Source organism: Salmo trutta, chromosome 6 (assembly GCF_901001165.1).
Source record: "Salmo trutta chromosome 6, fSalTru1.1, whole genome shotgun sequence".
NCBI lineage: Eukaryota > Metazoa > Chordata > Actinopteri > Salmoniformes > Salmonidae > Salmo > Salmo trutta.
Genome location: NC_042962.1, coordinates 36,217,650 through 36,231,134, shown reverse-complemented (window position 1 = coordinate 36,231,134; position 13,485 = coordinate 36,217,650). Strand labels below are relative to the sequence as shown.

The window sequence follows — 13,485 nt, the reverse complement described above, 5'->3', positions numbered from 1 at the left end:
ATGAGATTGAAAGATGTAGGTATTTATGCACTTTTCTCTGTGTATGGGCACGTGCAACTGTTTGCATCTGTACGCCGTCTACATATCTTTTTCAGCCTTGGCCCGCCATCTTCACTCGCATATTCACTGTAATCCTATGCATTTAAACCCTATGTTTCTGTAATTAAAAATGCTGTTCAATAAATGGCCTTGTCCCATCTGCCCAGCCAAAAGCAGGGCTGTCTTTGGAGTACCAGGCAAAGAGGTCTGAGTGAGCGGTGACCCAGAGTATCCTGTCTGTGATTGGGGAGTGTGTAGACCAGTTTGGACCCGGCAGAAGATCCTCAACGCTCGCTGTCCCCTGGTCCGCTTCACCCACCAACCATTAGGGTTCCAGTGTGACCTCACAGCCAACAATAGGTAAGACAAAGACACACATATGGACTAATTTGCACAGATACACACATGCTGACAGACACACACGCATGCATGGTAGCACACAGACACACACACACACACACACACACACACACACACACACACACACACATTGAAGAGTCACTAAGCAAACTCCTTTATTGGTGTAATCCGTCTCAAATACATCATCAGTATGATTAAATCAGAAAGCCTTCTATAAAGCTTGACCTGTTCCTGTTAAACAATTGTGAATCATTAAAGCAAGCATACTTCTGCCTGCCTAGTTCTACTTCTATATAACTGACCAATTTGTTAGAATTTTGAATTGTTGAAGTTGTTTAAAGTTCACCTGTCCACATAACTAATAGTCACCTTTTAAATGTCAGTTGCTGTTTGTCATTTTGCTCTAATGCTTCATAGAAACTCTGTTGCCTTTCAAAACTTACTGGCGTTGCACAAAGCAAACTGAAACTCGAGATGCGTAGAAGGAGAGAGAGCAGGAGAGAGAGGGAGAGAGCGCAGAAGATCAATGTGTCATGTGTTTCACTTCTTCTTTCCTTTGCCCTAAGGGATTCTGTGGTCTCTAAAGTTAGCCTGAGAGTGAAGCAGCCAGAAACACACCTGCTAATGATTAGAAACAAACCCATCCACGCCTCAGTTTGTAATAAAATTGAATAGGGTAGAGTAGAGACACCCTGACTGTGTGTTTATGTTAAAAACATTGAAGAGTATGGTTATACACAGTTTGTCATCCTTGCAAAACAGAGGGATATTTTGGAAGTGAGAATTACGATGTCCAGCTAAATGTTGCCCCCTGGTGGATATTGTGTGCCACTGACTTTTTCATTTTCTCTGCTCCTAGCATGTTATAAATGTTGTTCAATTCAAAAGTCCCAGACAGTAGCAAGTCTCTCAGATAATGAGGGTATTCTGCTTTAATATCCTATATGTTGTCATGACTACCATTCTTTGTGTATCATCATCATCATATTAAATGCTTAGGAATGGTGATAGAAATTAATGTGTCAGAAAGATCAATTCAAAAATCCCAGATAGTATCAAGTGTTTCAGCTACAGTGATTGCGTACTGCACTGTGTGTCTTGACTGTCATTCTGTATGTGTCTGCAGGGTGGCGATGAAGAGCTCTGAGTTTCTGTACCTGTATGGGCGGCTGGATCGGTGGGTGCGTTGCTTGGTGTTGTGTTCAGTGCTAGGCCTGGGCCCACAGTATCACCAGCTCTATACCTGGAGCCTGGATCACCAACTTCTCTCTCACTGTCATGGTCCTGTTCTTCCTGCAGAGGAGGACTGTTCCTATACTTCTCACCCTGGACCACCTCAAGGAACTAGCAGGTAGACACAGACGCACCCACCCACACCCACAAGCAAGCCCATACTGCCCACCATGGACTGCCTCAAAGCAGGTAGAGAAAAATGGAGCACTGAGCGGCAACTTCATTTAACAAAAATCTATACTATCAGTATCACCTCAAAGAGCTGGCAGGTAGTAGTCTTGCATTGCTACACTTCCTAGTTGTATTCAGTAATTTGGAAATTGATGTTCAGCCGGTAGCAATGGACCACTGAGCGAGTGGCAATTGGGTTATTAAAATATTATTTATTGAATAGATCTGATTGCTGATCCTAATTGGCAACAAAAATATCTGTGTTGGCGTAGTACAGTCATGCTCTCTTCCCACCGCTCATACTCCTGCTTCTCTTGTCACCTTGGCTCTCAAATAATTGCCTTCCAAAAGCAATCTATCCCCCCTCCATCCATCTTAGCCCAGACAGAGACACTATCCCAGGCATCATCACAATAAAGGACCTATCACTCTGGCAGAGGGCTTTGAGCCTCCCAGCACTGGGCATCTATTTAACCTTGTACACACACACACACACACACACACACACACACACACACACACACACGCACACACGCACACACGCACACACACACACACACACACACACACACACACACACACACACACACACACCAATCTCTTCTACTACCCTCGGCTGACATGGTCAAGGATTCTGATTAGGACTCTCACTTTTCCTCACTCTCTCTTGCTTTCTTTTCCCCATGACGTACTGTATTGGCTCACTCTATTAGAGCTGGGACGATAAGCTGAAAATGATCCAGAGTGATCATTTATCACAGGAATTTTGCTGATATTGTTCATTTTGATAAGTAGTCTATACTATAGAAGTGTGTTTGAAATGCCTGCGATAAGTTTGAAATGAAATAAGTTTGTTAATATGGGTGATTCGTAATGGCTCAATTGATGGCTACAACCATCAAACTAAACTCATCAAAAAAAGAAACGTCCCTTTTTCAGGACCCTGTCTTTCAAAGATATTTCGTAAAAATCCAAATAACTTCACAGATCTTCATTGTAAAGGGTTCAAACACTGTTTCCCATGCTTGTTCAATGAACCATAAACAATGAATGAACATGCACCTGTAGAACAGTCGTTAAGACACCAACAGCTTACAGGCAGTAGGCAATTAAGGTCATAGTTATGAAAACTTAGGACACTAAAGAGGCCTTTCTACTGACTCTGAAAAACACCAAAAGAAAGATGCCCAGGGTCCCTGCTCATCTGCGTGAACGTGCCTTAGGCATGCTGCAAGGAGGCATGAGGACTGCAGATGTGGCCAGGGCAATACATTTCAATGTCGTACTGTGAGACGCCTATGACAGCGCTACAGGGAGACAGGACGAACAGCTGATCATCCTCGCAGTGGCAGACCACGTATAACAACACCTGCACCGAAGCCGAGGCCGTTACACCGAGGCCTGTACTCTGGAGCGGGATCAATCTGGAGGTGGAGGGTCTGTCATGGTCTGGGGGGGTGTGTCACAGCATCATCGGACTGAGCTTGTTGTTATTGCAGGCAATCTCAATGCTGTGCGTTACAGGGAAGACATCCTCCTCCCTCATGTGGTACCCTTCCTGCAGGCTCATCCTGACATGGCCCTCCAGCATGACATTGCCACCAGACATACTGCTCGTTCTGTGCGTGATTTCCTGCAAGACAGAAATGTCAGTGTTCTGCCATGGCCAGCAAAGAGCCCAGATCTCAATCCCATTGAGCACGTCTGGGACCTGTTGGATTGGAAGGGGGAGGGCTAGGGCCATTCCTCCCAGAAATGTCCGGGAACTTACGGGTGCCTTGGTGGAAGAGTGGGGTAACATCTCACAGCAAGAACTGGCAAATCTGGTGCAGTCCATGAGGAGGAGATGCACTGCAGTACTTAATGCAGCTGGTGGCCACACCAGATACTGACTTACTTTTGATTTTGACCCCCATTTTTGTTCAGGGACACATTATTCAATTTCTGTTAGTCACATGTCTGTGGAACTTGTTCAGTTTATGTCTCAGTTGTTGAATCTTGTTATGTTCATACAAATATTTACACATGTTAAGTTTGCTGAAAATAAACGCAGTTAACAGTGAGAGGACATTTCTTTTTTTGCTGAGTTTAGTAGTAGCAGTTTAAGGATACTTTTTTTAGAATGTCGTGCACATTAATGTTATAAATGTATCGTTCTATTTATCGTTATCGCATCAATTCAGGCAATTTATTGCAATATGGATTTTGTCCATATCGCCCAGCTCTACTCTGTTTACTGTCTCTTCCTCCTTTATGTTCCCTCCCTCTACCTCCGCTCTCTTTTTCCGGTTTGTAATCGCCCTCACTCTCTTATTTGACCTCTTCCTCTTTTTTGCTCTATCCATCCCAGTTTTGTTTGAAATCTCTCTATCTTCTCCCTCTCTCTCTTTGCTTGTCTGTTTTTTGTTACACCATCCATCTTTGTTTTGTTTATGAACATCATCGCTGTGTACATAGACATATGTTGTATGTAATTTACCTTGTGTTCCCCTCTTTGTCCTACAAGGCCCTAGATACAGTGCATTTGGAAAGTATTCAGACCCCTTGACTTTTACCACGTTATGTTATGTTACATAAGCTTGTAGAGTCATACCCAAGAAGACTCGGCTGTAATCACTGCCAAAGGTGCTTCAACAAAGTACTGAGTAAAGGGTCTGAATAATTATGAAAATGTGATATTTATATTCTTTTTTTATACATTTGCAAAAATATTTTCACTTTGTCATTATGGGGTATTGTGTGTAGATTGATGAGGATTTTTTATTTATTTCATCCATTTTAAAATTCAGGCTGTAACGTAACAAAATGTGGAAAAAGGGAAGGGGTCTGAATACTTTCCGAATGCACTGTGTGTAGTGTGTCATTTACCTTGTGTGTAGTGTGTTACCCTGTGATGTGTGTACCATGTCATCAACCTTATGTTCCCCCTCTGCCCCCCCCCCCCCATAACTAGGGCCACATTTTGGTAGTTTTTTTTGTGGGTTTTGTCTTTGTCTGGTATTTCCAGCATTATCCACTGGGTTTGCTGCAGGCAGAACATTTTAGAAAATACTCTTTAATTGACACAAGCTAATCATTCAATGTCTGGTTGGGTGTTTTGGCGGGGGGATCGCCTAAACCAGAAGAGGTGTAGCATATGAATCTTTATTGCACAAAGCCTATTATTTGGCAGGGAATAGTATTTGTAGATCAGTGATTCTTCACTTTTCTCAATCCCTGATCATCAGAGGTTATAAAAATTGGTCACATACACAATATTGAAATTACGCTTGAAAAAACAGTGTGCCAATACCCCACTGGGACGCTCTTTGCAGACAACAATATATTCTGCAATTTAGCATTACATTATAAACGGAAAGACAGGATAGAAAGCCATCTGAAAAAATATATATCAGCCAGAACAACTTTAACGTCTTTACCCAGCTCCTACAATATGTTCAGAACATATTGGTCTTGTGTGTCAGCATATTCGTCCGTTTTTATGGGGATTTATTTTTTATTTTTTTACCAGACTGCTCTGTTCTTTACATGTGTTAATGAATGCAAGCATTTTGGGATTATCAACTTTTTCGAGAGGGATGTTGGCGCTTGCAAAAGCCATATCCTCAGAATGTACTTTGTTACATGTATTGCTATAGCGAATGAAAATTGCTACTTTGTTCGAAAATAGGCTACGTTTTCTTATTATTCCCATATAATGTTGATAAAAGACAATAAGTTGAATATTTGTTGATAATGTCCTTAAGATAGGCAAATAAATGTGGTGCATTAGGCTAAAGCGTAGGCTGCTGATGAGAATAATTGTTGGTCTCCACATGGTTGGGAATCTATTTTGGTCAGAACGTGACACCACGGGAGTTTGAGTGAGAATAAAGATGACTTTCGAGTAGTAAGACATGTATAAAAGCAACAGATACCATTAATAAGAAGAGGCTAGAAGTGTCTTATATGGTGAGCTACCAAGTGGCTAGGACAGGCAAGCACCAAACTATTGTGGAGGACTTCATCCTTTCTGCTGCCGCGGATATGGCTGGGACAATGCTGGGAGAAAAGGCCCAAAAAACTATACAGACAATGACTTCATCAAACAAAACTGTTTCACGACACATCAGTGACATGGCAGGAGATGTTTTGAAACAGTTACTGCTTCGCATACAAGCCAGTGAGTTATATGCGTTACAGCTGGATGAGTCAACAGACGTGGCGGGCCTGGCACAGCTCCTCGTATATGTCCGTTACATTTATGTGGTGTCAATTAAGGAAGACATTCTCTTCTGCAAACCACTGGAAACCAGGACAACATGAGAGGATATTTTTTAAATACTGTACAGGTTTGTGACATCAAATGGACTTTGTTGGTCAAGATGTGTTGGTATCTGTACTGATCGTGCAAAGGCCATGACAGGGAGACAGTGGAGTGGTAACGCGCGTGCAATCAGTTGCTCCCGACACCACTTGGGTACACTGCAGCATCAAACGAGAGGCTCTTGCTGCCAAGGGAATGCCTGACAGCTTGAAAGACGTTTTGGACACTACAGTGAAAATGGTTAACTTTGTTAAGCAAAGCGCCTGAAGTCTCGTGTATTTTCTGGATTATGCAATGATATGGGCAGCGACCATGTAACGCTTTTACAACATACAGAAGTGCGCTGGTTATCAAGAGGCAAAGTATTGACAAGTTTTAAAACATTGAGAGACGAGCTTAAAGTTTTCTTTACTGACCATAATGTTCACTTGTCTGACCGCTTGTATGATGACGAGTTTCTCACACGACTGGCCTATCTGGGTGATTTTTTTTTCTCGCCTGAATGATCTGAATCTAGGATTACAGGGACTCTCCCCAGCTATATTCAATGTGCGGGACAAAATTGAGGCTATGATTTAGAAGGTGGAGCTATTTTCTGTCTGCATTAACAAGGACAACACACAGGTCTTTCCATCATTGTATGATTTTTTTGTGTGCAAATGAACTCCAGCTTACGGACAATGTCAAATGTGATATAGCGATGCATCTGAGTGAGATACTTTCCCGAAACGGACGACACAAACACCTGGATTCGTTATCCCTTTCATGCCCTGCCTCCAGTCCACTTACCGATATCTGAACAAGAGAGCCTCATCGAAATTGCTACAAGCAGTTCTGTGAAAATTTAATTTAATCAGAAGCCACTGCCAGATTTCTGAATAGGGCTGCGCTCAGAGTTTCTTGCCTTGGCAAATCGCACTGTTAAGACACTGATGCCCTTTGCAACTACGTACCTATGTGAGAGTGGATTCTCGGTCCTCACTAGCATAAAAACGAAATACAGGCACAGACTGTGTGTGGAAAATGATTTAAGACTGAGACTCTCCAATATAACCCAACATTGCAGAGTTATGTGCATCCTTTCAAGCACACCCTTCTCATTAACCTGTGGTGAGTTATTCACAATTGTTGAACAAATAAGTATTTATATGTAAGAGGGCTAAATAAAGAACAAAATTATTGATTATGATTATATTATTATTTGTTCCCTGATCCTATAAGAGCTCTTTGTCACTTCCCACGAGCCGGATTGTGACGACAACTCACACTCATTCTTATGTTTAATACATGTATTGTATAGTGTGTGTGTGTGTGTGGCAGGCTTACAATGATGGCAAAAAACAACATTTGAGAGTGCGCTGACACTGGTGCTAGAGGGGGTACCAGCTGGAGGTTGAATGTTTGAAGGGGTACGGGACTATAAAAAGTTTGGGAACCACTGCCGTAGATGATCATGGTATGCAGACATTACAATTAATTCACACATGGAGCAAGAAGGTGCTATATCGGCCTCTTGAGGTCTGATGATTGAAATGCGGGGGGGAGAAAACTACCAAAGCCCCTGTCCTTAACCATAGCATACATACTAATATTTTGTATACATTTTATTTCCACATTAAAACAGGTTTATTGATCATTATAAATGTGGTATTTGTTATCATACTATGTGATTCCTTTCAGAGCAACTGGTGCAGGAGTTCTTTGAGTTTTACGGAACCTTCATATTCAACCGCCTGTCCATACACATCAGACAGGTAACAGGCACACACAGTCCATTCTGTTTTAATTAGTACCAAGTCATTCTATGTTGATTGGACACAAGATGAGGGTGCTGCACTGAAAGCTTTAAACAGAAATAGCCTTCTCTGGAACCCTTTTAGCTGTAAGCTGTAAACTGCCAATCCTCTCACAAGTGATTCCAGCAGCACTTTCACCCCTGTGCATAATTGCCATTGTTTCATGGTAGTAGTTTATAATTGGCGAAAAAATTACTGCAGATACTATCAGAACCAGATTGGAGAGTTAGCTAACGGCGTTTGAGATCTTTCATTGGCTAGCTCGCCCTAGTCACAGGGCTGAGAGCCAAGAGGGGAAGCTGTTGGTAATAAAGTGGGGTTTTGGTGGATCAAACACACACATACACACACACCAGCGTCGCACTAATGTCTCTCCGTGCCAGCTTAGACTACAGCTGTCAGAGGACTGTGTGATTGATAGTTGCTCCTCCTCTCTACCCATCTCTAATGAACACAATCAGCAGCTCATCACACTCGATAAGAAAACATAATCAACACGTTTATTCAATCTTAGACACGTGCGTGTTCATTTAGTTACAGTTTACCCAGTTTGTTTTTCATTTAATTCCTTTGCAGGCCAAGGTTGTCCCAAATGGCAGCCTATTCTCTATACAGTAGGGATGTGCATCTTTCCCTTTCAAGACGATTCAATACGGATCTAGATAGATGGGCTCCGATATGATACAGGAACAATACATTTTAGTTTGAAATAATTCTGTGCGATTCTCTTTGATTAGAGAACGAATCGATACGATATGATTCGATGCACTAACATTTGTTGCATAAACACACTCATTTTCCATTCTAAATACAAATCTGATGCTGATGGAGCTCATGAGCTGAGCCTCTGAGCTGGATCGGTCTGAGCTGACTTGTGTGTGTAAATGATGTATATCTATGGTGTATACTATGTATGCACCTGATCTAACCCATAGGGGAGACTAGGCATCTACCACCCCACTATCAGATTAGGGGGGACTATGTAGCCTTTGGTTCTGAAATCACCATCACCCACTATTTAACTTGTACATTTAGCAGATAAAGTGTTTTAGCTAGCAATGTATCAATATTCATTTACAAATGAACTATGACATAACCAATTAATATATAATACAATTTTGGATTTCACCCCCATCTCAAAATCGAAGGGTTTTGACCATTTTGGAAGATTTTGGTAAACTTTTTTCTCCACGTTTTAGCCGTGCGGTGTTGGTGTTGGTCACAGATGCCTTAAAAATATATATATATTGTAAGGGCGGGGATCAGAAACCAGTCAGTATCTGGTGTGACCACCATTTGCCTCAAGCAGTGCGACACATCTCCTTCGCATAGAGTTAATCAGGCTGTTGATTGTGGCCCTTGGAATGTTGTCCCATTCCTCTTCAATGGCTGTGCGAAGTTGCTGGATATTGGCGGGAACTGGAACACGATGTCGTACACGTCGATCCAGAGCATCCCAAACATGCTCAATGGGTGACATGTCTGGTGAGTATGCAGGCCATGGAGTATGCAGGCCATTAAAATTGCCATTGATAAAATGCAATTGTGTTTGTTGTCTGTATTTTATGCCTGCCCATACCATAACCCCACCACCATGGGTTCACAACGTTAACATCAGCAAACCACTCGCCCACACGACGCCATACACCCTGTCTGCCATCTGCCTGGTCCAGTTGAAATGAGATTCATCCATGAAGAGCACACTTCGATGGCCACTGGCACGCTGGAGGAGTTGAGCATTTGCCCACTAAAGTCGGTTACGACGCTGAACTGCAGTCAGGTCAAGACCCTGGTGAGGATGACAAGCACGAAGATGAGCTTTCCCAAGACGGTTTCTGACAGTTTGTGCAGAAATTCTTTGTTTGTGCAAACCCACAGTTTCGTCAGCTGTCCGGGTTGCTGGTCCCAGACGATCCCGCAGGTGAAGAAGCTGGATGTGGAGATCCTGGGCTGGCGTGGTTACACGTGGTCTGCAGTTATGAGGCACTGCCAAATTCTCTTAAATGATTCTAAATTGTCTTGCAACAGCTCTAGTGGACATTACTGCAGTCAGCATGCCAATTGCATTTGAGACATCTGTGGCATTGTGTGACAAAACTGCACATTTTAGAGTGGACTTCTATTGTCCCCAGCACGAAGAGCACCTATGTAATGATCATGCTGTTTAATCAGCTTCTTGGTATGCCACACCTGTCAAATGGATGGATTATTTTGTCAAAAGGAGAAATGCTCACTAACAGGGATGTAAACATTTTAGAGAAATAAGCTTTTTTGTTCATATAAAACATTTCTGGGATTTTTTATTTCAGCTGATGAAATATGAGAACAACACTTTACGTGTTGCGTTTATATTTTTGTTCAGTTTAAATCAATGACTGTCAACACAGTTACATGCTTTTAGTTCGACACTGAAGGATAAGACGCATCAATTGTCACAAAGGATTAGGTATTTTCTCAAGGTAGAAAGAAAGTAATATCTGGGGTCTGTGGACCAATGCAGTCTTATCTTAAACATTTGAATTGCAGACCGATATGTAATCGTTACATCCCTACTATATAGTGAGCTACTTTTGACCAGGGCCTATAGGGAATCGGGTGCCATTTAGGACGCAGGCCTTTTTGTTGTTCCTCATCTCCTCATGGCCCCTGAGAGTAAAGATATTCTAAAGACGTTAACCCAGGGTGAGGTGTGTGTGTGTGTGTGTGTGTGTGTGTGTGTGTGTGTGTGTGTGTGTGTGTGTGTGTGTGTGTGTGTGTGTGTGTGTGTGTGTGTGTGTGTGTGTGTGTGTGTGTGTGTGTGTGTGTGTGTGTGTGTGTGTGAACCCAGGGTCAGGACTGAAGTATTGAAGGAAGGCCTGTAGGAAGACTGGTGGTCATGGCCTCTGGCATATAACCTTTCACCAGTAGAGAAACCACCATTAATCATCTTTACTGTGTACTGCTTCTCTCCTATCTCCCTCCTCTCCCACCCTCTCCTATTCCCTGTCTTCTGCGTCCTACCATTTTACATTGTAGTCATTTAGCAGATTGCTCTTATCCAGAGCGTCTTAGTTAGTGCATTCATCTTAAGATAGCTAGGTGGGACAACCACATATCACAGTCATAGTAAGTAAATTTGTCCACTAAGTAGCTATCAGAAAAGTCAGAGCTGGCCTTCTCCTGTCCTCCTCCCTCTCTACCTCCCTCTCCCTGGCACTCTTACCCTCTCACTCTCCTCTCGCTCTCCTGCACCCTTACCCTTTCCCTCTGTCTTTCCTTCTCCTGCCCCTCTCCCTCCCTCTCTACCTCCCTCTCCCTGGCCCTCTCGCTCTCCTGTCCCCTTACCCTCTCTCTTTCCCTCTCCTGCCCTTTCTCCCTCCCTCTCCCTGGCCCTCTCTCCTCTCTCTACCCCTTTCCCTCTCTTTCTCCTGCCCCTCTCCCTCTGCCCTGACTGATGGCTTTATGGTCCATGGTCATCTCTCCATCCCATTGAGCTGGAGGCTCCATCTCTGTTTCTCCATCCATTCAGCCTTTTTACAACCCCCGGCTTAGGGGATAGGGTATTGAGGTATTGCATGCCCTGGGTTCCAATAGTATTTGATTTATTTCAAATGCTTTGAGGGGTAAAATTGAGCTTGCCTGGGGTGTTAGATTTGAGGGGTTTACACCTTTGAGACTATTCTATTGTTTCCATTGCGTCAGGCAAGGTCAATCAGGCACAGCTAAAGCTTTTAAAAGAAAACAAATGCTATTTGAACCCAGGTGCATCTGTTGTTTGCATGGAACCTTGGAGGGCTCTGGAGATAGATATTTTACCTAGGTTTTTATTGCCTGTGTCACAGTTCCAGAATAGTACAGAGTCACAAATGGAACCCAATTCCATACAGTGCACTACTTTTCCAAAGCAGCAATGGTCTAGCCTAGGACACTGGAATCGCCAAAGATTTAGCAAGATGGCAGAAACAGATCTTGGACCAGGCTAATGATGTTGTTGTATGATTGATGATTGAACCTGTGTCTACCCTGCTGGTGCTGCCCCCAGGCCTGTTCATCAAAGCTAGGCTGCCACTATTTGCGTCCCAAATGGCACCCTATTCCCTACACACTGCACTACTTTTGACCAGAGCCCTATGGAGCCTGATTTAAAAGTAGTAGGGAATAGGGTGCCATTTGGGACAGAGCCTGCTAGCCCATGTAGAGATGAGATGTACCAGCCAGACCCTTTATAACTGGGTCCAGGTGGCCTACATAACAGCAACAACACCTAAGATAGATGGACCATTTATAAAGCCAGTGTGTTTTTATGTTTTGTCACCCCTCTCTTTCTCACTCTCACCCTCTTTTAATATCTTACTTTCTCCCTCACTCTTCTCTTTGCTCGCTCTCTCACAGGGCAGAGAGTAGAACAAACCTTAGGTCTCTCCCTTCACATCCAGAACCCCTTCGAGCCAGCGATGAACGTCAGTAAGCACGTTAACAGAACACAGCTGGAGCACTTCGTGGCGTTGAGTCGGGAGAGCGCCTGGATGATGCAGCAGCGGGAGTTCAACGTACCGCACAGCAGCGGCAGTAACGGGACCGGTACCGGGAACAATGCTCCCTGGGGCTTGGCTGTGCTCCTCATGCACTCCGTCTCCCAGGCGGCCCGAGGTTAAGGGTCATAAGAAGAGGAAGAGGGAACCGGCCAGCAAGAGGATCAAGAGCCTGCTGGAGTGTCTAAAGAACAGGGAGTAGAAGAAGACGGGCAACGGTATCAACACCACGAGGAAGAAGAGCTAGGGGAGAAGATTCATTGTGTTTGAGGGGATCAGTTTGAGCCCAGGCGAGATGCAGAATCACTAATCTTGATCAGTAGTCATTTGGGATGAAAATGATTTGTAGATCACTCATACTGTGCAGTCTGCACACGGTTTTGCAGACCATCACCACTAGATGGCACTGGTGAGGTATAAGTCCAAGGGCAACACGCACTTAAAGTCCTACCCTTAAAGACACCACATTAGTGGACTTATGAGCCGAGCCAAGCTGTACTGAGCTGGCCTGTTTAGGCATCCGCTATGGTAGCTTGAACTGTCCTGACGAAAATATACAAGCTGGCGCAGTATGGTTTGGATTGGCATGATTGTGTGAAATTGGGTATAAATGTTTCCGTGACCAGATACACTTGATAAGAAAGGACTCTCCATGCCAACCTTTGCAAATAATGTACTTAAAGAAGATATTAACTTCTAGCATCTGACTATACATATTTTTATTTGTTTACATTATATAAAATGTTTTCAGATGTTTTTTATTAAATCAGTGTCACAAAATTGACTTTTATACCAAAATGAAAACAGTATTTTGAAATGTGTGGTGGATAATGAACAGTCTGACATTGTTATTTCTAGATTCAACTTTTACCGTCAACTGTCCAAAAACAACGATGCAACCTTGCTAGTTTGTTAGTCAGTCCATATTTAAACAGTCCATACCGTTGCTCTTCAAGTCAGTTGTCTGGAGGAGAGAGGAGCCAGCAGCGTGGTTAGTCTGTAAAATGGATGGACCTGTTCCCGGCTACTGGTTGAGCTAACATGTCAAATATTTGGATAGAGAGTATGC

General features: G+C 43.3%; 1 pseudogene; it reads left to right on the top strand.

The window, feature by feature from the left end:
• On the top strand, window positions 1-13,220 carry LOC115195116 (poly(A) RNA polymerase, mitochondrial-like; annotated as a pseudogene).
• Window positions 13,221-13,485: the final 265 nt, after the last annotated feature.